This window comes from Myotis daubentonii, chromosome 10 (assembly GCF_963259705.1).
Source record: "Myotis daubentonii chromosome 10, mMyoDau2.1, whole genome shotgun sequence".
NCBI lineage: Eukaryota > Metazoa > Chordata > Mammalia > Chiroptera > Vespertilionidae > Myotis > Myotis daubentonii.
In genome coordinates this window covers 45628854-45656356 of record NC_081849.1, presented here as the reverse complement: position 1 = coordinate 45656356, position 27503 = coordinate 45628854, and positions in this window count along the sequence as shown.

Below are 27503 nucleotides of genomic sequence, written 5' to 3'. Positions count from 1 at the left end.
TGAGGCAGAAGATCTGACCTTTGTCCTGGCTATTCCCAAGACTGATTAAGGATATTCCCAGGATTGATAAGTATGTGATTAAGGAGAACAATATTGTGCGTGTCTAGTACTATTCACCACAACCCCAGATACATTGTGGTAAAAATTAACATCCAGAAAAACTTGAGAAAGTTATAAAATTATTAAAGCATATTCCCACTGCCTTGTCTCAGTGGTGTTTATGCGTTGAATGAATGTATTCTTTTATTTAATATACTAGAGGCCCGGTGCATCAAATTCATGAAGGGGAGAGGTCCCCTCAGCCCGGCCTGCACCCTGTTGTAATCAGGGTCTGCTAGCTCTTAACTTCTTGCCTGCCTGCCTAATGACCCTAACCATTTCTGCCTACTTGCCTGAGCACCCCTAACCACTCTCCCTGCTTGCCTGATACCCCTAACCACTCTGCCTACCTGCCTGAGTGCCCCTAACCATGCACCTGCCTTCCTGATCACCCCTAACTGCTTGTCTGCCTGCCTGATCACCCCTAACCACTCTGCCTGCCTGATGCCCCTAACCACTCTGCCTGCCAGCCTGATCACCCCTAACCACCTCTGCCTTGGCCCCCGCTGCTGCGGCTTTGTCTGGAAGGACATCGGGAATGATGTCTGGAAGGTCGTTTGGCTGTCTGGTCGAATTAGCATATTAAGCTTTTATTATTATAGATAATTTTTGAGTAACTACTATAGGTCAGCACAATTCAGAATATGAACAAAAACAACACAACAAAATGATTGCAGATTGTGGTCGATAATATGAGGGAAATAAGCAGCGAAAGGCAAAGTACCTTAAATCCAAGGAGTCAGGCCAAGCTGGTTGGCTCAGTAATTGAGTGTCTGCCCATGAACCAGGAGGTCAGGGTTTGATTCCCAGCCAGACACATGCTTACATTGTGGGCTTGATCCCCAGTAGGGGATGTGCAGGAGGCAACTGATAGCTGTTATATCTCTATCTTAATTTTGGTGATGTGTTAAAAAAATTGGTCTAGGCTTAGGTCAGAGCACGTTCTAATTTTTTGCGTGGTGATGTACTGGGGATAATCCAGGAATGAGAAGGTGGCCAATGTGCCTGAAGCATACAGATCTGGGGGAAGCAAGATATGAAATGAGACCCCAGAGTTTTCTGCTTCTAACACATTTCTACCAAACGCTAGCTGTGTGATCTTTGGAAAGTTACATAAACTCTCTGTTACTCTCTTTGTAAAATAGGTAAAGGAACCTATTTCTTAAGGTTGATTAAATAAATTAATACATATAAAGTGCTTGAAATAGTGCCTGACAAAAGTAAGTATGCATAAATGTTAACCTTTAATATTAGTGGGCTTCTGGGAAGGGTAGAGTGGGATATTGTAAACTTGCTCTTAAACCACCATATCTTTGCCTGAGTCCTTTCTAGAACTTAATATTTAAGAAAGGAAGAATTGCAGTTAATAAGGTAGGGTTGCATAACTCAGTAAGCAATGTTGGGAACACTGGTCAGCTTTTTACAAAATTAAATAGAGAGATTCATCTTAAACAGTGTATCCAAGTAAAACCAGAGAAAGTTAAAAGTAAAGATAATACCATATAAGGAAGAAATCATAGACAAATATTAGACAAAGCATGAAATTACAGAAGAAATGATAATACATCTGATTATATAAAAGTTAAAACTTCTGTATCTCTCAACCATCATAATAAAAATTCAAAGAGCAAATGTCAGTCCTGTTTGCTATAACTATAATGAGGTGTTATAGCCTAAAATATATAAAATAAACCAACACCCCAATACGGGTGACTTATATGAACGAACATTCAAAAAAGTAAAAAAAAAAAAAAAGGCTGATAAATGTATAAAAATATTTCATCATAGAGCTAATGGAAATAATTTGAGTGCATTTTCTTGACTAATAAAAAATCATTATGCACATCATTATACAGATAGGCACATATGTATATTGAGTTTGTTTGCAGTGTAAATTGGTACAACTCTTCTGCTAAGTATTGTGTCAATAATATACATTAAAATTTAAAAATATTCCTTGCCTAGTAATTTTACTTAGTATCCAAGGAGGAAATAATCTTTAATTCTGACAAAGTGTGATATATAAAGATATTCATCACAGCATTATTTATAGTAAAGAAGCATTGCAAAGTGTCTAAATGAATAGACACTAAATGAAATGTTTATATCCATCTGATTACTACACAGCAATTTAAATTATTTTGATGAAGGGGCGGGAGAAAGGAGGAGTCAAAAGGCACAAAGTCTCAATTACAGATGAGTAAGTTCTGGGATCTAATGTACAGCAAGAAAATTACAGTTAATAGTACTGTATTGTATATTTGCACATATTTCAAGTAGATTTTAAGTGTTCTCACCTCATACACACACACAAAAAAACCAGTAACTAGCCCAGCTAGCATGGCTCAGTGGTTGAGCGTCGACCTATGAACCAGGAGATCATGGTTTGATTCCTGGTCCAGGCACATGCCTGAGTTGCAGGCTCGATCCCCAGTGTGGGGTGTGGAGGAGGCAGCTGATCAATGATTCTCTTTCATCAATGATGTGTCTATCTTTCTCTCCCTCTCCCTTCCTCTCTGAAATCAATAGCAATATATTTTTTTAAATTTTGTATTTAAAAAAATTCCAAACAAAATTTTATTCAACTTGTCTATCTTTTGTTTTGTTTTGTTTTAGCCTGAACACATATTCCCCTGATCTATAATAGCAAGTGGGTATTTATTCGCCCATCCCTAACCAACATTCCCATCTCAAGTCTTGGTAATGTGTCTTAAGATTTTGGTTAATGGGGGGTTGATTGTTATGTCATTATGACTTGGCTTGCTGCATTTGAACTCAAGTCCAATGTAATTATGAGACTTAATTTTAAGAATATTGAAAACTCTAGGTGTTTTCTTGATATTTTGATATTCATTCTGATATCCAATCCAAGACCACAGAACATATAGCTAGTTTATTTCACAACATTTTCTTTACCAGTACTGTTTTGTTAATTTTTTTTAGGGAAATATTTCATGTAGTTATTATTTTAAATATCATGGTTTTATTCTGAGTCTTTTGTAAGTACTTAGCAGGGTGTGCTGTGCTTGAGAAACTGTTATTTGTCTTTGGATTTTTCTGCAGGTAGCTAACAACTGAGTCAATCAGCACAGCTTAATTTGGATACTTTATTTTCACCAGGAAAACAATCAATATATATTTAGATTTTATAGAATTTACAGTTGAGAAAGTAGATTCATATACCCAAATTGTTCCAAATATATTTACAAGTTTCTTAATTGTATTGAGGATTTTACGTTTAAATTAAGTAAATCACAACTAAGTTAAATGTAACTAAACATTATTTAGAATTACATGCAATTTTAAATTAATTAAAATTAATTGAGCCCTGGACAGTGTTGCTCAGTGGTAGAGCATCAGCCCAGGTTGCGGGTTTGATACCCTGCAAGGGCATGTACCTAGGTTGTAGGTTCAGTCCCTGGCCCTGGTCCGGGCGTGCTTGGGAGAAGACCAATCGATGTGTCTCTCTCACATTTCTCTGTCTCTGTTTCTGTCTCTCCACCTCCCTCACTTCCACTCTCTAAAAAGCAATAGAAAAAGTATCCTTAGGTGAGGATTAATAATAAATAAATTAATTAATACAGTGGGGCCTTGACTTACGAGTTTAATTCGTTCCGTGACGGAGCTCGTACTCAAATTACTCGTATGTCAAATCAATTGTGAACGAGTGAGACACGTGATGCTGGGCTGATGTTTGGCGTTCACTGTGACGTTCGCTGCGCTAACCAGCGGTGGGGTATCTGAAGCTGGCTCGTAACCTGCATTTTAGCTCGCAACTCAAAGCAAAAAATCGGCCGAGAGACAGCTCATATCTCGAAAAACTCGTTAGTCGGGACACTTGTAAGTCAAGGCCCCACTGTAAAATTAAATGAAATCAAACATTCAGTTCCTCACTTGCACTAACCATATCTCAAACACCCACATGGATTGGAAACTACAATATTGGACAGTGCAGGTTTGGAAAGTTTGCTATAATTCTGAAAAATTCCCCTTTTTGTTTTCCTAGCCAGCTTTTAATTTTTATGGTACTTAAAAAAATACTTACTTGGTATGTAATACCTACTTTTCCTTAGAAGTAATTTCAAGTCAGAATGATTACACTCTGGTTCAAGCAGCATAATGTTCTTTGTCTTATAGTTTCAGGATCCTTCAAGCTGCTGTCTGAAAATGCATTCACAGAGCTGGCATATATTATCAATCGCCCATGAAACTGCTTCTACCAGGGAATGGCATTTTCATCTACTGACTAGATGACTAGTTATGCTCCCAATTTGGGTGCATACATATTTGCCTTGTTTGCTTATATAGTCATTCTATTCAGGCTTTGCCAGAAGAATTTAAAAGGCCAGTGTTAGATAATTTTTATAGATCGCATTTCTCAAGCCTGCAGGCCTCTTGATATATTTACTTATAATGAATGCACATGTATTGACAGGGATTTGGTGTGGAATTTACTTTGTATGTTTATACTGTTATTCTGTGAAATGAGTTCAATTTACCTGTCATGTTGATTGTTGACTGAGGGGTGTGTGTGTGTGTGTGTATGTTTCACATTATGCACTATCTTTACATTAAAACCATTTTCTTTGATTCAGTAAATTCTAGGCGTCTGTATGATTGAAGTCTGTGGTTTTTTTTTATTCTAGTAAAATAATTTTAAAGCCTTGTATATTGTAAAATGACCATGTTTAGATTGATTAGCCGTTTATTTGTTCTTTCATTTATCATACATTTATGGGGTACCTACTGTGATCCATTTTCTAAGGGAGAATTCATGAGCTCTCTCTGAAAGTAACTGATATTTTCACATGCATATTTCATTTTACTGCAGTTTACCTGTTAAAATATTAGCTATGGAGTCATGCCCTATGCAGTTGGCCATCTTGGCAGCACAAATGTGTCTGCTTTTGTCAGAATATAAAGTGACATGAAAACAAAATAAAACAAAACAGTGGTTAAGCTTTGTTCATTGCTCTATCACTGAATTATTGAATGATCGTGGGAAAATCACTTAACTTTTTCCTCAGTTTCCCAATCTGCAAGGATTATGATAACTGTCCTATTAATCACACTAGCCACTTTGAAGGGTCAACTGTAAGGGTCAAATGAGCCTTGCCTGTGACTGAATGGTTTATGTTAAGACAAAAAGCCATGGTGCGTGGACTTGAGGAGGAATAGAGGCATCTCCCATACACCTGATGATTAAATTTGTAAGCAGCTGCAGCAGGCTGACCACCAGTTTGAGAAAGAGGAAAGCAGGTAAAGTGCGAGCCATGTGCAACAGGAGAGAGAGACTAACAGAATGCTGGAGGTCCTGTGCCCTGCATTTCTCCTGGCTCCAAGGAGGTGCAAAGAGCATGTTGGCTTCTGTTTCCTGGGCTCCTTAGGAAGCAGAGCTTGAGGCCAAAGCTCAAGTTTGAGTGCTTTAAGGGGAGCATTATCCTAGGGAGTCATGCATGGATGGATGGATGGATGGATGGATGGATGGATGGATAGATGTTGACTAAGTCCTGGGCTGTCCTATGCTGTAGCACAGCACTGCTTGAAGTGTGATCCATGACAAGTACAGAAATGGAAAGCGTTTAGAAACATTTATAGCATTTTGACTGAGCAATCCTATGTCTGTTGAATCTGACAGTAAAAATTTGGGCTTTTTTTTGGTATGCTTTTATTTTTTCAGTTCATTTTTCTTACAAGTCTTTTTTATGATACAATGCCAGTCAGCAATGGATTGGAGAAAAAAATGACCCTTCATTAATGAGAGTTTGAAAAGTGGTTGCCGTAGTTTAAATAGGTGAGCTCTGTGCGGAAGGCGAGAGGTTCACTGTGCCGGCAAGAGGTAAGGGATACCAGGTCTCACGTGGTGGGGTTCGCCCAACCCCACACACAACTGGTCATTACAGAGGTGGCTGGAACAAGGGGCCACGATCTCCAGAGAAAAGTGAGGCTGATAAGATTTAAAGAGACACGAAGAGGTATTGATACACATGGTTATCTGGATGACTTTGAACAGTAATTCTCAGATCTTTTGGTCTCAGGATGCTTTCATAGTCTTAAAAACTATTGAGGACCCCAAAGAACTTTTCTTTATGTGAGTTATCATTTACTATTATTTTCTATATTAGAAATTGAACTGAAAACTTTAAAAATATTTATAAATTTATTTAATATAACTATAATAAATCCACTACATATCGGCATACATAAAACACTTTTAAATGATTATATTTTAATATCAATTAAAATATTTAGTGAGAATAGAGGCATTGTTTTACATTTTATTGAATCTTTGCCTTTTTGTCTGGCTTAGTAGAATACACCAGGGGTCCCATATCTTTCTAAATTCACGTGTTATGAAAAGTGGGTCCTATATTTACCTAATAGAAAATTATTAAACATTTGCCATGTGCTAGTTGCTATGATACATTGATGATACAAGCACAAAGAAGACCCCAATTTCTGCTACTTGGATTTTAAAGCTCAAGGGCTAAAAACGACAGTATGGCCCTAGCCAGCTTGGCTCAGTGGATAGAGCGTCAGCCTGTGGACTGAAGAGTCCCAGGTTCCATTCCGGCCAAGGGCACATGCCTGGGTTTCGGGCTTGATCCCAGTAGGGGGCATGCAGGAGGCAGCTGATCAATGATTCTCTCTCATCATTGATGTTTCTGTCTCTTTCTCCGTCACCCTTCCTCTCTGAAATCAATAAAGAAATATATTAAAAAAACAAAACACCAAAAAAACAAAAACAAAACCAAACCCGACAGTATGGTGTGGAAGGTGTCCCAATCTAGGCAATGTTCTGAGGGACCAGGTGGGCGTGGCCCTTTATTCATAGCAAGAACTGGGCGTGATGCATGACAGATTATGTCCCAGTTCAGTATAATTGTATTTAGATCTTAAGTAGGTAGAAAGGGGCACAATTTGGGTGTGCATGGGAAGCATTTACATTTCATGAATCCAAGGCTGTTCGAGTGAGCCAGGAAAAAGAATATGAGAAACAAAAAAGAGAGTAAAGCAAAAAGGGAAAGAAATGTTGAGGAAGAGAGTGGAGTGAAACATAAAGGCACAAATTGGAGAAAAGTTGAGTGGAAATTATTACATAAAGGAAATACCAGAGATGGCCTAGACGTGAGGATGAGGACATAAAAAAGACTTTTAGGAGACTACAGGGGATTTTGAAAACTAGGACAAGACAGATGTCATGTATAATTTATTACTTAGAAAACTGTTAGAATGGATACAAAATTGCAGGGTAGGAGAGTCAGGTGTGGAAAAAAGGTGCCCCAGCGAAAGTTAATGTGCTAAAGCAATATGCTTTCAAAGTCAGTTAGTCAAGACTATTGAGAGTAATGGGAGGTAGAGTGGACAGCTATAGTTAGAATTGATGGGGTTGTAATAAATAAGAAGAGAAAAAGGAAAGCCAGAACTTTCTTTTCCAGCAAAAATGTTGAAGCTTATAAATGTTTGAAAGAGTAGAGATGCCCTGGCCTGCAGTGTAAAACACATTTTTAGAAAAGAAAAGAAGACATAAGATACAAAGAAACAATGACCATTGAAGACGCTTAACTTCTAAATTTATTTTTACTCAACAATTCTATTGTAAAAAAATAACTTCCTAAGAAAATAATTTTAAATGTTTCATTAGAAAGTAATACATTCTCATTATCAAATATGTAGAAATGTAGAAAAATTCAATCATATTTCGACCATTTAATTTTATCATTTAACTAGAGGCCCGGTACACAAAATCCATGCATGCATTCAGGGCAGGGGGAAGGGGGCTCCTCAGCCCAGTCTGCACCCTCTCACAGTCCGGGAGCCCTTGGGGGATGTCTGACTGATGCGTAGATGGGAGAGGCTCCCGCCACTGCTGCTGCGCTCGCCAGCCGTGAGCTGGGCTTCTCGCTGAGTGACGCTCCCCCTGTGGGAGGGTACTGACCACCAGTGGCAGCTCCTGCATTGAGCATTTGCCCCCTGGTGGTCAGTGCATGTCATAGTGACCGGTCGTTCTGCGATTCGGTCTATTTGCATATTAGCCTTTTATTATATAGGATATTCTTTTCCATGCATGCTTTTCTGTGTTTTGGTAAAATGTTGATAAAACTGTCTAAATTAGGTTTTATTCATTCATAGGACAAAATTCTACATGCAAATACTTCGTAAAATCTTTTTACAAACTAAAGTGATGAGGGTCAACTGGAAATAGGTATCAGTTGTTTCTCATACCATACCCATATGTATGTAAAACTCTATAGAAACCACTTCAAGTGCTTAATCTTGGGCAAGTTTAGCTTATTCTAGCAAGCAAAGAAGTTTCTAGTGGGAATAGTGTCTTAGTCCTTGTGGGCTGAAAGAACAAAATACCTCAGATTGGGTAGCTTATGCACAACAGAAACTTATCACAGTCTGGAAGCTGGAAAGTTCAAGATGAAGGTGCCAGTATGTCTAAGTGAGGGCCCTCTTCCTGGTTCAGATACCTGGTTTGATTTGTCTTCACATAGTGGGAGGGTGCAAGGGAGCTCCCTGAGGTCTCTCTATTAGGGTATTAGTCTCATTCATGAGGGCTCTGCTCTCATGACTTAATCACCTCCCAAAGCCATGTCTACTAATAACATTGCATTGGGCATTAGGATTTCAATCTATGACTTTGGGGGGCTGGGGCAACACACACATTTAGACCATAGTAGGTAATATGTGTAGGTGGGGTTTAATGTCTGGATTTTCTTTAAGCAGACTTCCTGGATACTTTCTGGAAAATCAATAATGGTTTATGTATTTCCCTTTCATCCTCTATTCACAACTTTATTTGACACCAGCTTTTAGATATATGTGTCTGGAGAAAGAAATGATAGATCAAAAGTTCATCAACTCTCTGATTCTAGTACAAAGAGCTGACTCTGGTTGGGATGGGAATCATCTCTAAGCTCAGATCTCGTATGTCAAGAGATTTTTATTTTAAAATAGTCATATGCAGCTCTGTCTACCCTCCACACCTCTGTTTTCCCTGTGGGAGAACTAGACTCACTTAATATCTTAGTTATACTTTTTAATGTTTTGTCTTTCCTTTGGATAGATCCACTTCAGCCGATGTTGAATTTTTTTTTTCTTATTTCTCATTTGAATTCCTAGTCATATGCATACCCTAAGATCTGAATTCAGTGTGAAAGGAATTATAGTGGTGGTGCCACTAGATGGATTTTTAGAATCATTCTTGTATTTTATTTTTAATCCATTGTATTTACCACAGTGTCCAGATGTGGCAGGAACACAATAAAATATTTATTGAATGAACAAGAGTTTTAGTTTTCTCTTGTGAAAAAATACTGTTCCCAAATAAATGTCAAATGAATTTTGTAGAATTTTTCTTTTGAGCTTTAATTCTGAACTTTGTGTCTAACCTTGATCTACCCCAAATTTTAACAAGATTCTCAAACCCTAGTGTGCATTAGCATCACTTGAGGGAACTTGTTGAACAAGCAGACTCCTACACGCCACAGATATACTCATTCACTAGGTGGGGTGTAGCCATCTGTATTTTTAGCAAGTGCTTGAGGGACCACACTTCTTAAAACACTGTTAAAGACTCAGAAAGACAGGCAGATCCAACTTAGATCTGTGTTTTTCTTAATTTGGTTAGGTTCTATCTATTTCAGGCAGATACTCTAGTAAGTATTTTCGGAAATGCTCTTATGGCAGTCTTTAGAATCATCAGTCTAGAATGAATATTAACAGACAGTCTTGTCTCAGTTGCAGAAATGAACAGCTGGTCGTATATTATCTTGTCTTGAGAAAATCCCCAGGACATCAAATCTTATGCGATTAAACACTTACTAGTAACCATTGTTTTACAACTGAAATTCCTTAGCAACAGTTCATTATCATGCCTTTACAGAGGAAGGGCTAGCCAATTACTTAAAAGAAAGTACAGTGGGGCCTTGACTTACGAGTGTCCCGACTAACGAGTTTTTTGAGATACCAGCTGTCTCTCAGCCCATTTTTTGCATTGAGTTGATAGAGTAATTTGAGTTAATGAGCTCCTTAACGAGCTCGGTCTCAGAATGAATTAAACTCGTAAGTCAAGGCCCCACTGTATCTTTGGCTGGCTAAGAAAAAACTGACCTGACTTTGACAATGTGATGCTCCTTATTGAAAAATCTATGATTTGCACCTTGAGGTCACTCTTAGAGTCACCCTCAACATGTTGAGGAGGAAGTGGGCATCTCCATGGTTTCCTTTGCTTCCTGTGCTTCTGAGTCTTACTGAGACCCCCTGGTCTGAGTTTTCCAGTTCTCCTTATCACAAGTATCTGCCAAGCAGCTTCCCTTCTGTGGCAACATACTATTCCATGGTGTCAAGAGGACATGTGGCTAAAAAGGCCATAAAGGTAAAAAACCTGGCTGCTGAATTGCCACTTTGCAGTATATATATCACTTTGCCACGAGTTATTAAAATCCCTTCTGTGACTTTTGCATGAAGACAGAAAAGCATACAGAGGATCTAAAAACAATGTTCATGTCACTTAGGAATTGGTAAATACATTTATTCTTTTACATGCAACTACAAAAATCAAAATCCAAACTTCCATTCCCCAAACAACCAACCAGACAAACCAACTCCCCAGGAACCAAACTCTAAAATGAAATAATATGTATAAGTGTGCAGAAGAAAATATGAGTTTCTGCATTGACACAGGTAAAACACTGAGAGAGCCTAATTTTCAGGGAGATGTGAAACATGATTTATGATTACTGAATTTCCTGCGAGCAAACAGATATTCCAGATTGCCAAAGAACAGGTAACCCCAATTTCTACTGAATACAACTATTCATTCTTGGCTTAAAGCGTAAGTGGTTGTCAGCATTTTATTTTCTTATAGAACAGAAGCCCCGGAAGTTCTCCTGGGTTCTCCCACGCTGCAGCAAGCTAGCTTTTTTTACTTCAGGTGTGATCTTGGTGGTCTTTGTTTGATGGGCTTTGATGCTGGCTGCACATTAAAATCACCTGGAGGGTTTTTAAAACTCCCGACTATCTCCAGGCCAATTAAATTAAAATGCCTGTGGTTTAGGACCGAGCAGTGGAATTTTAAAAAGCTTCTCAGATGATTTCATTGTGCAGCCAAGATTGAGAACCACTGATTTAAATAATTATATTGGAGGTAGAGGATGCACCATAAAATAATAGCTGAAAGATGTAATCATGCGATTCCAGCCCAATATTGTTTCACATCGGCTCTGCTTGTGGATTCTTATGAAGTTGTCTTAATCTATCCAAGGGAGGGAGCTCGATGAGCTGGAAGGAATGCTTACCTGATGATATTCATGAGTAGCCTGGACGAAGGTAAGGGGAGGTATCGACAACATTCACATTTGGTTCTTGGAGTGAAAGCGAATGAGGTTGTTTGAAAAGCTCTTACAGTCTGACAGAAATGGCAAGGGCGTGGATTCTCTTTTCACAGAGAATCCTTGGTGGACTATCTAAATGTTAAATGTTTTGATTGAACTATTGCTTCCTTTACATCCGCTCCTTTAGAACTGATGGCTAAACATTTAAATATGTTTGTTTCTACGTATTTCTGTTAACAATGTAAATTCATTTCTCCATCGGGACAACAGTAATTATGCTGTAGAGGTTTAAGGAGAAACATCTGAGACATTTATAATACTCTGTAATAGAACGCTTAATTAACTCATGCTCACCACGTGTGGGATTTACAGTGGCAAGGAACTGGTGACAGAGGCAGAAAAACAAAACAATCAGTTCTGTAAAATATGCCTTAAGCGAGAACAGGAAGGTAAAACCAGATAAACTTTAACTTTTTCCTTTTTAGTCCTGTTTAAGGCTTAGAGAACATACTTGTTTCTGGAGTATTGGACTATTCTCCATGTGGAGTTGAGTCAAGCAACTTCATAGATATGGCCTTTTTTTGATTAGGTAGTTCGGATTTTGAATACTTGGTATTACATATGAATTAAATTCATATTTGATCCAAGACAATTCTGCCTGTGCAGGGAGGCCGACTGAAATATGTGGCAGTCCTGCTGACCAAGCCATGTCTGCGCGTTACCTGGAAATGTTAATGACCTCTCAGTTCACAGACTAATCAGTTTTTCTGACATAACAGCCAGAGTGGAGCAAGAGTTGCCAGAGGCAAGGAGGCCATCGTTGCTTATAATCTTATCCCAAGTGAGCTTTATCTTTCTCACCTCTGAAGTTCAAAATCACCCAGATTTAGCTTTGCTCCTTGAGGACTGGGTTGGAATGGAGGATCGAGTTGACATATTTAGGTTCACATTTGGATTGTTGCCAGTTGTGATATATAGTTAAACTGAACTTTGACTGCTTTAGGCTTTTTTTTATGTGAGATTTTCTCCCTCTGTTTCTCTCCATTGTTAGTTATGCCTCAGAATCTAAGCCATGCAGCCTCTCATTTCATGAGCTGTGAACAGGTGACCATGGCTTGATATGCGTGTTTGAGTGATGTAATGAAATGAAACAATAAACAACCTGACATATGTGATTGCAAAGTTGGTTAGCTGTTTAAACAAATGCCTATAAGTAATGCTGCTTTAGGTAGCCAAATCAAGTTTTCTATTCATGGTTGCCACTTGTTAGCGCTCATGTGTCTATAAGAAGTGCCATTGACAAACATGTCCCTTTAATGTACTTTAATGTTATCCTCCCTTTTCTCTGTACTCCTTTCTAAAAGTCCTGGTTCTCAGAATTAAGTTCTTGATGTCTAGGGTGGTAAAGAAGCAAAGTGCCATAAACCCTGGGAAGTGAGGCTATGACTGCCAGCCTGGTAGCTTAACCCATTTAAGGGAATGAGGATGAGAAACCATTTCAGTGATATTTGAATTACTAGCGCTCTGCTCCTTATTGAGAATCTGAACTAATAAATGAGGAATAGGGCTGTAGCTGAAGGATCATCACAGTTCTGTACTTAGGCAGGGCAATTCTGGATGCAGGACTGGGAGAAGCCAGTGCATCTTGTCCAAGTGGGCACAGGCTCCTGTTGCGCCCACGTGGTAAAGTGGGGAAGACCACTGGCCTGAGAGTCCAGGAAACCCGATTCTTAAGTTAGCATCACCACTAATAAGCCTTACTACTTCTAGGCACATTTCAATCCTCTGTCCTTCAGTTTCCTCAGACATAAAGTTAAGGAATTTAATTATGGTCCCTTTTAGAGCTGAGTCTATGATTTTTGTTTTTCACTAAAGAAAAAAGAACTTTACATATGTCTAGCATATGTACTAAAAAGATACCATCAAATAATTTTGTATATTTGAACAGAGGCCCTAGCATTGCTAACCGAGTCTGGAACATTTCAAATAATTAAATTTTAATTTATAATTAATATTAAATAAGTTCTTACTTTGCTAGAATTAGTAATCCTTAGAGATGAGGTTCTGGATGTATAAATCTTTGGATTTCATCTATTCCAAAAATAATGGGAGTTAAAATAAATGATCACATAATCCAAATTACTGTTTCATGAGGTATATGATATTATAGGGATAGTTTTTGCAATTATAGATATTCAATTATAGATGATTTTTTAAAAGTCGGTTTCTTCTTCAACATCACAATATACTTTATTTTGAGAAGTTTTAGATCTTTTGGTTTTCACTGTAGAGTGGAGGAGGGTGCTATTTGGGCCATTAAATAAATACATTATGCATTTGCATTGACATTGTTTTTTTTTTTTTTTTTTTTTTTTTTTAGCAATGTGTTTAAAAACAAAAATAAGCAAATTGACCTTTAACATGGAGAAGAACAGGGGTGGTACTGGTGAGTATCATCTTGCCTTTCCTTGTCAAACAAAAGGAGGAAAAAACCTTTAAAAATAACCCAGCAATTTTCAGCCATTATATTTTAAGCCATAGGAGTTGTGAGTTGTGAGTTATCTTTCATCTTTCATCTTGGTTCTATTACATAACCAGAGAAATTACACAGTAATTCCCAAAGGAGAGGTCTAGCTGAGAAGCAATTCAAACAAAAATATATTTTAGAAAATGTGATAGATAGTTCACTGTGTCATTATAACCACTATTCATCTTTGCCTCTTACTCTGCAATTTTCTCACTCCTCTGCTCACTTTGTCTTTATGTGTCTGTCCTTTTCCATGGATGTGTGTGGCAGAAAGAGAGATTATGAGACAATGGCACCCGGGGAAGAATGTTCAAGGAATGTATTGGACTCAAAGGTCAGTAAGTAGTATCTACAATATCTCTGCAGATAGAAGGCATTTGAATGTGATTGTCTTCCTTCCTCTTTTGATTTGCATTCTTGGAAGGAAAACTAGCTGTGTTTAGGATTAAAAGGACTTTATTTTAATACTAGACAATATAGCAATTCACCTTCTAGAAGGGGAGAGCAATGTTCACCAGATAAACTATCATTATAGCACACATTTTGGTGCTTGCTTCCCTGTAGGACCATATTTCCAATAAAAATAATGGCGTCTATTTACACAGTATGTAACAGGACAGAAATGTTTGAATTTGGATTGGGTTGGAAAATTAGAAAATATGGTACTTCAACTGCATCAGTTATTTATTACTGTGTAGGAAACTACCTGAAACAAGAGTCATTTTTTTTTCTTGTGGGTAAATAACTTGGTATAGGTTCAGCTGGGTGGTTCTTCTGCTGATCTCTCCTGGGTTCACTCAAGTGGCTACATTCTACCTGTAGAGTGGGAATGGATAGTATTTGATGGCCTCACGGACATGTGTGGCAGTTGATACTGGCTTTTGGCTTGTTGTTTAGGGGTCTTAGTTGGGATGACTCATCTTTGCTCCATATAGTTTCTGTCGTCTAACTGACTATACTGGGCTTCTTCATGTCAATCTGAGGACAGCATTTCAAGAGGACAAGACAAGAAGCTATAAACCCTCTTGATGCTTAGGATTTGAAGCTCCCACAACACTAGGCTTGCCCATATTCATGGGTTGGGATATAAACTCCATCCCTAGTTTGAGGAACACCAAAGTTACATTACAAAGGAATATGCATAGAGGTTTAAGGAATTTTGGTAGCCATCTTAGCATATAGCCTACCATAATCTGCCCTCTGGCAACAATAATTTAAATTTACTTACATTCATAGCCCATGGACATGGGCAATAGGCTAGTGAAGACCTGGGGGGCCCTAGTTGGTTTGGCTCAGCAGATAGAATGTAGGCCTGCAGACTAAAGGGTCCTAGGTTCGATTCTGGTAAAGGGTTGCAGGCTCAATCCCTAGCAAGAGGCGTGCAGGAGGCAGCCAACCAATGATTACCTCCCATCACTGATGTTTCTATCTCTCTCTCCCTCTCCCTTCCTCTCTGAAATGAATAAAAATATATTTTAAAAAAGATGTGGGGGGTTGGGTAGGGGCTGGGAGGAGGGAGAAAGGTGGGAGGAAATGGGAGATATCTATAATACTATCAACAATATAAAATATATTAAAAAAAGGATCTCTCTTTTCTTCCTAAACCTGGTATTTTCAATCTAGTCTCTCAGTACATACCTTTAAAATATTAGCTCCTGATTTTCCCAATTATTTTCTTTCTTTTTAATAACAATGTAATATGTAGAGTTCTTTAGTATCTCTTCATCTCTTGGTCTAGTTTTCTATGAAGCTAGATGGCCTTCTTTTTGGAGTTTCAGGATAAGCTTACCTTTTACTTTGAATAATTGAACCTTAAAAACATCTTCCTTGAGACTATGAAAGAAGGATTTATTTTGGCCATTTATTACATGAATTATTGTTGTTATTCACATTTGGGAAATACCAATTGACATTGTTTACTGAAGTTTCATAGAGTAATGAATTTACTGGTTTAATGATAACACTATGTTTTCATAGCTAGAAGAAAAACATGAATGACCAAGCCTTTTTTGGACATACTGCACACTTACATGCCTGTTCTACATGAGACTTCTAAAAGATTATGCTTTTGTAACAAGGGTTCCAAGGAGAATAGAGTGGAGATAAGTAGAGTTTGCAAATAAAGTAGAGTTTTTGTGACAGGCTGAAACGAGAAGAAAAGAAACAGGGCAAAGCAAAGTTGTAATTTCTGTGGGTAACAGGAAGTGGGAAAGATTTTGAATTTGCTTTGATGGTAATTCCATTAAAGTGGTGAGAGAAAGAGATGGGAGCTAAGTTTTACTTATCCTCTCACAACAATATACACGCTTTAAAAATGTTTAGTTTTGAAGGTTATTAAAACAATTACTACTCAACTAAATACCCCATGTTACAACCTAGACTTGTATCTCTGTTCGTCTACATTTAAAAAGCCTTCAAGTTGGCATCAGGAAGCTAGAATATTATGTTGAAATTAAAAACTAAAAAGTCAGCTGCTGTCTTTACTCTGAATATAAGACACTTAATCCTTCATTTATAATCTTGCAGATCTTAAGAAAAGTATTTAAGAAAGGCAAGAGATTGGAAAACTATAAATTTTAACTTTCCAATACAAGTAACATTAAGTCATTGTTGCCGTCCTAGAAATGGTTTATTTGGAATCATTTATTATGTTTGATGAACTCAATGAAAATCATGAAAGTAGCACCCTTTCTATTTCCTCACTCTTCCATAATGATATTTACTGTTTGCACAGCGATCATTCAATTTTCCCAGGTGCTCACCACCTTCTCCTGCTGATTAAATTCCTGTTTGGTTTCACTGCCAAGTCTGTTGGATTAAATTAACAAGCTCTGTTTGCTTCAGTGGGGATGACCTGCACCAACCTTCAGCTTGTACAAAATAATAATCTTTTCAATGATATATTGATTCAATGCTCTTTATCTTCTTTTAAAGAAATGTGCAGTGAAAACATTATCTTCAGCTTGCTAGAATTTGCAGGTCTGCACTGCTTGTTTTAATATATTGGAGATTTTCATCTTCCACGTGTAATAACTCTTTTCTCTTTCTTGTTTCTAATCACTCCTGTTCTTCTAAAGAATCACCAAATCTTGATTACCATAGGAAGACTTTAATAGGCTCTTTTAGTCTATAAAATATTCCTCTCTTGAAAATTGTCTATATCCAAGGGCCAATTAAGGAAGATTAAAAGCTTTTTTTAAAAAAAGTAAACACAATTTTTATTGAATTTCTTTTTTCCATCCCTCTTTTATTTGCTTTATAGTTAATAGCTAAGAGGTCTTGAGGAGTTTTTGAAGAAAATGAATTAAAATTTTTTGTATAAAAAGATTTGAAAGTATAACAAGATTTTATAAATTTTACATGGAACCTAATCCATTGTAAGCATTAGAAAATTAATATGCCATTCTCTGAATTTCAATAAAAAAGAATGGCAATGATAGAAGAAGGAATAGGGGCTGAGGAATAGTCACGTAGTGAAAAAAAATCAACAGTTGCTACATTGCAGGGGCTAGCTAGACCCTGGGGCATAGTTTGCATATATTTTCAAATTTACACATTATTTCTTTTTCACAGATAAAGGTGAGTGAGTAGCAAAGAGATGCAGAAACTTGTTGGAGACATGCAGAATACACAGGAAAATTGAGGCCTACCATTTAAGCTTAAGTCAACTTAGTTCTAAAGCTCATTTTATTTTTTATTAAATTAAGTTTTGGGGGTGATGTTACATAAGTTTCAAGTATACAATTGTATAATATGCCACCTGTATATTGCATTGTATGCTCACCACCCAAAGTCTACTACTCTCCCTCCGTCACCCTGCCATTGGGACAACGTGGGTGGATCTTGAGAGCAGCATTTTCTTCTTAATAAAACATACTCTATCTTTGACAAGTAAACACTTTCAAATTCTCAACCGTCTCCTACTTTCTGCACAACAACATAACCTATGATTCTGAATATCACATGATAACCACAGATCATAGATTATTAGGGAAACTGTCTCCCCACAGAGGTTCTTGCTTATTATATTTATCTTTTAATCAAACTGGATTATTTTATGTTATTCAGTGAAATTCATCCCTCTGTTGTCAGAGGAAAAGGGAGAAAAACCATCAGGGAATTGTTCTCACCTGTAGAGAACTCAAGGCGGTGACACTGGGAGTGAACAGGAAATGAGAGCTGTGTCTCTGCTGCTCCATGTGTCAGGTTCAGCTTCCCAAGGATGAGCATCTGGATGAACTGAGGATGCTTCTGGTGGTTCCCCCCCCACCCCCCCCCACACACAACATTACCCTTTTCTACATTCCAGGTACCTAATATGGCGCCCAACGGAAGGAGTAATGATCTGTTCCAATGTTGGAAGAAAGCTGACATTTGGATTTAATGAGAGATTCTTGGTAGGATGTACCTAATGGCGATCGAAGCACTGTGAAGGAGAATGTGATGAATTAGTTGTTCACCTTGTGTGCTAATAAAGAGCCTGTTATCTTCATCTGCCAGTCCTTCCTGCCTTCTCACCCACCTCTCTACTGCTTCAGCGACACCCTTGGGGAACAGTGTTCTTGAGTATGGCACCTTATCCCACCACCTGGCCTTTCCCTCTGACATCTGCCACATCCCTGAGCAGTGAGCAGGTTTTTATCTATGAAGACATCCACAGACTTCTTCTCCCCACTTTGGAGAACCTCTTTTGTTAGTTTCAGAGACAGTTTTACCTCTTCCTTTATGCTTCTCTTTGGTTCCATTGGTCCTACTATCTTCCCTGAGGTAAAGAATCACAGGATTCTGCTTTTCTTTTGAGTTGGGAAAGGAAAAGGGAAAAAAGGAAGAGGAACAAAAATTCAGATTTTACCCGAGCCGGTTTGGCTCAGGAGAGGGAGCATCGGCCTGCGAACTGAAGGGTCCTGGGTTCTATTCTAGTCAAGGGCACATGCCCAGGTTGCGGGTTCGATCCCCAATAGGGGGCATGTAAGAAGCAGCCAGTCAATGATTTTCTTTCATCATTGATATTTCTATCTCTCCCTCCCTCTTCCTTCCTCTCTGAAATCAGTAAAAATACATTTAAAAAGTTCAGATTTCAAAAATGTGTCTGCCATAGTATTATGGTCAATTACAGTGTTTTCCAAGCCTAGCTGTAGAGTTTCCTGGACTCAATATTGCTCTGTTTCTTGTTTGGCATCATACAGAATGAATAATAGCATTTCTTTCTACTTTTAACCCAAGAGGAATGATGGTCTTCAGGAATACCAGTCTGTAAGGAGTTTCCATATAAAATTCAGGTGACTCAAAATCCACCCTAAGAAGATATTGCTGATACCAACCAACAGGACCCTCAAGTTGTGGCACAGGCTGCAGTTGGAGTTACAGAAAGATTTGGAGAGGGTGGCAATTGGACAGTGGGATATCCCTTTTTTTGTGCCCCTCTGACATGAGTGTAGACCTTTGGTGATATCTTTCTTAACTAATTGATGATTATTTTCTGGAATGGATTTCAAGTCCTGGATTTGCGTTTTGTTCATTAAATTGCCAAATATCATTATTGTCTATTCCGAGCATTAGCAACCTTTCCATACTTTTATTTTTCTTTTTAAAAATAAGAATTTCATACTCACACACTGTGAGAGAGTACTGAGGTTATCAAGGCTAACACTTTTCTAAGGCCCAATTTATTAGTACTCTTCCTCTATCTCTGATTCCCTACAAAAGAATTTCAATTATTCAACCTTTCTATTGTATTTGAACCTTGTTCTTGAGAGTATTTCTTTTTCTCTCTCAAGTGAGTAGTATTTTTCACTGTCATTTTCATTGACACTACATCAATATCAAAGAAATGATTTTCAAGTAGTTGTGCATAAAGTGAGCCTTCCGATTGACCTTTGTAACTCTTTTCCTGCAAATCGAGGTTGAGGAGCAACAAACAGAATGGCTGTAGTACATTTAAACAGAAAGCAAAAGGGGGCTTGTGACTGTATTCTAAGCAATTGATTTGGGACTGACACTGACGAAGGACAACATTCTTCAGTAAAGAGTGATGAGGTAACTAGCTGTTACTCAGATAGCAGTGTGTTTGTACTTTATCGCTCCCTGTGCGCATTTCTAGTGATTGGTAGGCCTTGAACAAGCCTTATGAGGGGTTGGCTATTTATCTCTTCAGGGAGAACTAAAATATACCTGGACAGTATCCTATGATTAATTTTGGGTGAGGGTCTTTTATATTAAAATAAAACACAATGAAAATACATAAAACAAAAGAAAAATGACCCAAATGTATGAGATTATCAACAGGAGCCGTGATTTGTTTTGTTTTCTTTCTAAAAAGGAGAGCTGCATTGCCAGCATTTGGGGATGGTGTATTAGACTGTCATGGTTTTGATTTGCATACAAATTATTTTTAATCTGCTTTGGGGTAAGAGCTTTTTATTGGTAATTCAATATAAAGTCGATGGTAAAGTGCCAAAAAGCTGTTAAACCTCCTACTCTGCCAATCGTAGCTGGGATGGGCAGATGGATTCATTAACATTCGTCCCCTTTCTTTCTTATTATTCGTAGGTGTCTATATTCAAAATTTTAGTTTCAGCTATTTCTCTTTTATTCTTGCTATAATGATTTCTCTTCCTTCTTCTTTGGTTATTTGACATGTCCATATCTCTTGGGACTAATGCTGCTTATTTCTCCTCAAAGCTGCAAATTTTACTATTTCTACATACTTTAAGCTCCATTTACGTTGCCTTAATATTTCAAGCAAGAAAACTGTGACGACTTAATGTGTGTGTACTACATTCCTTATACTTTAGTTATTTCACATATATGATTTAGTGAAAGGTAGAGAGGCATTTTTTTTATCTTGATAGTGAAACTGAACATAAATATCATACTCCCCACAAATTATCATGTTTGTTGACAAAATATGAATTATAACTCTGTCTCTCGATTCTTTTTATTTTTTTAAAATATATTTTATTGATTTTTCACAGAGAGGAAGGGAGAGAGACAGAGAGCCAGAAACATCGATGAGAGAGAAACATCGATCAGCTGCCTCCTGCACATCTCCCACTGGGGATATGCCCGCAACCCACGCACATGCCCTTGACCGGAATCGAACCCGGGACCCTTCAGTCCGCTGGCCGACGCTCCATCCACTGAGCCAAACCGGTCTCGGCTGTCTCTCGATTCTTAAGTCTATGTGTATTTGAGCTTATGTGACTCATAGGATGCTGAGTGTGAAGTGAATAAACAATAATATCTCTCATAACTTACTTCCTGGAAATATGGCAGAAGATATAGTGGTACATAGAGGTGCCACAGAGCCACACAAATGAAAGCTACCAATATAAACAGCTGTAACTTTCTTCACAAAATAAGTTTAAAATCCCCATTGGTTCTGCAGAGAGGATATCGCTGTCATAAAGGAGAGATACATTTGGAGTCCTCATTCTACAGAGGCAGAGAGCTTTAGCGTTTGGTACCACGTTGCCAACACAGGGTCAACAAGCATGGGAGGATGTAAATTTCCTGGTATCAATTTCTTGAATTTCTCTACACTTGAAATGTGCCCTGGACTGACCTTCTTAGTCTCGTCCTCTCCTGGGCTTTCCAAAGTGGGCTATGTGGAACAGGCCAGTAGTTGAGATTTTGAAAGGAAAATGAGAGAAAAACTGCTAGAAGAAGTTTTACTTTTGTTGTGGGGCAAGAATGGGTTGGGAGCATAACCATTATCTGGGAGCAGAAGTGGAAGAGGGAAATGGTGATAAAAAAATGTTGCTAGGACTGGCTTTCTTTTTTATTATGTTTGAGAAATACTCTTACCACAGTCTTCTTATGCATGTGGAATCTGTGTAACATTCATTTGATCTATGTAAATATGTATATCAAGGGTAGTCTTAAGTGTGAGAAATATCAGAGGGACAAGGTATGTGTATGTCATTTTTCTTCACAGGAGTGACCAAGAACTTTAGTACTTTTCATCCTCTTTCCACATGCTGCTTCCCAGGCCATCAGCTTTTGAGGAAAGCATCATGGGTATCTGGATGAGGGCAGGGGTGAGGAGGAATCTTGGTTGGCTGCTGATTATGTTAGTCTACTTGGGCTGCCATAGACTTGGTGGTTTAAACAACAACAACAATGTATTTTCTCAGTTTTGGAGCCCGAAATTCTGAGGTCATGGTGCCAGGATGGTTGTTTCTTTTTATTTTATTTCTTAAAGTATTACAAAGCGTATTACACATGTCTCCTTCCCCCCACCCCCGCCTTGACATTCCCCTGGCTTCCCCCAACCTCCAGTGTCTTGTGTCCATTAGTTATTCTCATATGCATGCATATAAATCCTTTGGTTGATCTCCTAACCGCCCCCCAGCCTTCCCCAGGATTCCCGCTGTAGTTTGACAGTCTGCTCAATGCTGCTCTGCCTATGTATCCATTTTTGTTCATCAGTCTATAATGGTCCTTATTATCCATAAATGAGTGAGTTCATGTGGTATTTTTCTCAGCTTCCCAGGGGCCATCTCAGTCTCACAGGGGCCATCTCAGCCTCACAGGGGCCGGCCCAGCCTCACAGGGGCCGATTCAACCTCACAGGGGCCGTTTCAACCTCACCGGGACCGTTGCAAGCTCACCGGGGCCGTTGCAAGCTCACCGGGGTCGTCTCAACCTCACCGGGCCGTCTCAACCTCACCGGGGCTGTTTCAGCCTCACCGGGTCCAATTCAACCTCACTGGGGCCGTCTCAACCTCACTGGTGCTGTCTCGACCTCACCGGTGCCGTCTCAACCTCACATGGGCCATCTCAACCTCATATGAGCCGTTTCAACCTCACCAGGGCTGTTTCAGCCTTGCCGGGGCCGTTTCAACCTCACTGGGGCCATCTCGACCTCACCGGGGCCATTTCGACATCATCAGTGCCATCTCAACTTCACCGGGGCCGATTCAACCTCACCGGGGCCGTCTCAGCCTCACAGGGGCTGTCTCAATCTCACCGGGGCTGTCTCAATCTCACCGGGGCTATCTCAGCCTCACCGGGGCCGTCTCAATCTCACCGGGGCCGTCTCAGCCTCACCGGGGCCGTCTCAGCCTCACTGGGGTGGATTTCAACCTCACCGGGGCTGTTTGAACCTCACTGGGGCTGCCCCACACCCACTGGGGCTGTCCCAGCCTCACCGGGGCCGCCGCAGCCTCACTGGGGCCGTCTTGGCCTCACAGGGGCAGTCTCAGCAACAAGAAGTTTGGCATTCTGTCCTTTGTTGGGTGGCTCCTTGCTGGACAAAATCTCCAGGCGTTCCTCGTGGCTGAATATCTGGTATGCTTGCTTGGATTTCGTTTTCTACCAAGTGCACAGACTGCCTGTCTGCCATCTCTCAACGTCCCATGTGAGACTGGATCTGGTGGACCTGCCTGTGCATTTGCTGGTACAGCAGTTCCACATCACCGGCCCAGCCAGGTCTGGCTCCAGCTTCCTCCGAGCCTGATTCTGCTTCTTGAGTGTGTCTCTTATGTATGTGAGGAGTTGAAATCTGCATTCTGCTGGGCTGGGCTGCAAAAGCGCTGGTGGTTCTCTTTGTGCCACTAGCACAGTTTGGGTGAGGATGTAAATTGAGTAGGGCGGGGTCACCAGAGCAGAGCAAGGGGCAATGGCGTCTCCGCAACTCCTCGCCTCTCCACGACTCCGTGTCTCACATCCCCTAGTGCCGGTGAGCAGCTCCGCGAAACAGTCACTCTCGCTCTCTGGCCCATTGCAAGGCCATCCCGCCTCTCCCCATAGGGGTCTGGGACCTCAGAATTCCACCCCAAACAAACTCAGTGGACTTGAGATTTCTGCAGCCCCTTCCGATTGAAAAAAACCGTGCATCCAGTTATAGCCCGCCTGGTGCGCGACTCCGTACCTCCATTCTTGGAGCCTCTGCACAACCTACTCAGTCTCAATGCTCTTCTTTCTTTCCTTCCAGTTGTAGAGCTTCCAGCTTTCCCATGGTTCTGAATGTTAACTGTTTGTTTTATAGTTGGTAGTCTCGATGTTGTTGTGGGAGGTAACATGCACATGTCTGTTGATGGTTGTTTCTGATAAGGCTCTCTTCTTGGCTTATAGATGGCTGCCTTCTCGTATGGCCTTTTTTCTATGACTTCAGAAGAGAGAGAGAATGAGTTCTCTGGTATCTCTTCTTATAAGGACACGAATCCTATCAGATCTGTTCCCCACCAACCCCACCCAGCTGCCCCCAAGACCTCATTAAACCTCAATTACTTTATTAGAGGAGCCATCTTCAAACACATTTATCCTGGGGGTTAGGGTTTCAGTATTTGAATTTTGGGAGGACACAACATTTAGTCTATAACAATGAATTCAACTTCTTTGATATTCTCAGCACAAGTTCTAGGTACCTCATTTCCTTCATTTGTAAAAATCAAGAGAAACATTTAAAAGCACCTGAGAGCTAATTATGATAGTTATATTCCCAGCAGTTTACTTCTTTACCGAGAACTGCAATTTCTGCTCTGGATTTTTCTCTAGAGTAGTCTAATTTTACTTTTGATACTTATTACTGAGTTTAAGTGAAACTGGAAAGTAAATTCTTCTTTAGCCATATAATATTCTCGTAGGATATGGAATAATTTTACATAAAACATTTGTAGCTCAGTCTTGAAAAAGTCATTGTTCATTTTATTATATCTTAGTTTTCCATCTAATCAAGCTTCCAGTGGATGACTGGGTATTTGTATGGAGGAATACTGTGTGTCTTTAGGCTTTTGCTTTGTTTTTAAATATGTGACTTGGTGGTTTAAATCACAGGATTAAACCTCAGCTACACTGCGGAAGTAGATAAGCCCACTCCAGACATGTAAGAAGCTAGATATAGACATTCTTCTTTACCTACCTACACTCTAGTAAAGAAATTACTGTCAGTGGAACATAAAATATATTCTGAATCTTATTTCAATATTCTTCTGACACTTAGTCTTATTAGAACATAAATTCAAGTTGCTTACTATGTTTTTGTAGGCTTATAAGAATGCCCAGAGGTTATTTAACACAATGCATAAATGAAGTATAATTTAGATAAGTGCAATAAAGTGCCCGATTTTCTATTCTGTATTGGGATGAGCAAATTGATCACTAGAGAGTACAATGAGTAGAATATCTACTAGAACCAAAGAATTCTAAAATTAGCATTTTTAATTGAATGCCATCCTAAGATATTATTCTTCCAAGAAAAGGAGAATTTACCAAATTTGAAATAGAGTTGTTGAATATAACCACTTATCAACTCTCTATTTTTTTTAATCTACTGAAAGAGGAGATTGAAATGGAAAATTTCACTTTTTAAGGTTGATTTTTTTTTTACAAGTTAAAGTGCTACTTAATAATATGTGATGAAATAAAATGTGCAAGGCATATTAAATACCAGAGACTATGCTAGGCACTGGTGATTAAAAATAGATGAATGAAATAATAATTAGGTCTTTACAATAAATGACCTGTATGTAAATGTATCCACAAATATTGTAGTAGGAGGACTACTAAAGTAATAGAAAACTATGCTTGGTAAAAAGGTGATACAGTAGGGGGAATGATTAGCCAAGATGCTTAGGGGTGGAAAGTCCAGAGAAGGGCTTAACAGAGGATATATTACCTAATATTATCTATTGACACTTAGCACTTATCTTCTCCTCTTCAATTATCTCTATACCTTTACAGAGGTTGAAAGCTAAAAACTGTAATGAGATGCTCTAGTGCAAAATTTGCAAAGCAGGGGAGAATAGAGTCAATTTTCCTTTAGCAAGGATGGCAGCGGACATGGAAGGATCCAGCAAACATTGGTTTTTAGCAATCGGACTCCTTGTTTCACTGCCAAGTCATCCACCTTGGCTGTTGGGGCAGCTGTGACATTGGTGGTAGTTTTGTGGCTTTCTGACCTCTGATTGGCAGCAGCAGCTCCCAATTTTTGGATTACACCTGCAGTGTTGTGACCCGAAAGCTCACTGGTGGCCCTCTAATCCTTTCAATAGTTTTGTTGGCATTTCATTTCCTGCATTAAATGCCTTCTTGTCCGGTATGTTAATATGAATCGAAGTAAGTGATTATTGCTGCAGTGCAAGGATCTGGGAGAGATGGAACATGAGGTTGGTGTGTTAAAAAGAAAATAGATTATATTGTGAATTGTGTGCTTTTCTGCAACTGGCATTAAGTAGCTGCTGAGTTAATTTGACCCGTGAGAGGTGCTATGAGGGCTGTATTTTTAGGTGGCCCGTTCTCACGACTCCATGGAGGGTAATCTGGGGGAAGGTGGTTCAGAAAGGGGAGAATGCCCAGGGAAGCATGTGGGGTAAGAGGTCATCGAAGAGAAAATTCTGTTCAGGTTTAGGTCTCTGCGTTAAATTATTGTGTTTTTTTTTTTTCATGAAAATGTTTTTAAGAAAATGCATTGTGCTAGTTTGTTTTCCAATAGTCTTCCATTTCAGAAAGAATCAGGGTTTCAGAAAAATGATTTTTCTTTTTCATGTTCAGAGTACATCTCCTTTCTTTGCTATCCAAAAGTATCTTCAGCCTCAGATATTTCAGATTTTCAGGAAAAATATGTTAAAGCAAAAGAGAGCTGCTGATCTGTGTAGAAAGGGGATATTTTTGTTTTCCTTTGATATTTGCATCAATTTAAATCAAAATTTCTTTTTAGCGCATAAAATCTTATTTTCTTGTAAATTATTGTAGCACGGTGAGAAGGGAGAGAATAACAAAAGAGCTGGGGGCCCTGGAGAAGGATGCATTTGGCGGTTAGAATCAGGATTGGCATGGTTGGTCCCAGGCAGGCAAAGCTCCTGCCGAGCTGTTGGAGGAAACTGTGAGGGCTGCTGCGTTCGCTCACTCCACACCTTTTCTTCAGTGTTTCACACAGTCCTCCCTTGGAAATGAGCCTCTCACTTCCTTTCCCTACCTCGCCCAACAAATAGCAGAACACCAGGACGCCAAATGTTAGCAAAAAAGTTTGAAAACTATGTTATGTCTTTAAAAAGGCAAACAAAAGCAAGGAAACATTTTTCTTTCAGAATCAGACTGCAATGTGATTCAGACTTCTATAAAGAAAGAACTAGGAACTGGTCTATGTTTGGGTAGGAGGCTAAGTTTGGGCTGCTCTAACAAAATACCAAAAACTTATAAACAATCGAAATTTCTTTCTCATAGTTCTTGAGACTGGAAGTCTGAGACCAGGGTGCCAGCACACTCCAGGTCTGGTGAGAGCTTTTCTTCCGGTTATACACTATTGACTTCTCAATGTACCCTCACCTGGCAGAGAGCAGAGAGAGGAAGCAAGCTTTCTCCTGACCCTGGCAGAAACACTAATCCCATTCATGGGTGCTTCACCCTCAGGACCTTATCTACTCTTAATTATCTCCCCAAGGCCCCACCTCCTAATACCTAGGGCATAGGATTTCAACATATGAATGTGGGGGGTGGAGATAAACATTCAATTCATAATAGTAGGTCTCTTCTGCACCCTTGACAAACATGGACCTTGAAGAATATTATATCTTATTATTTGCCAATGGACA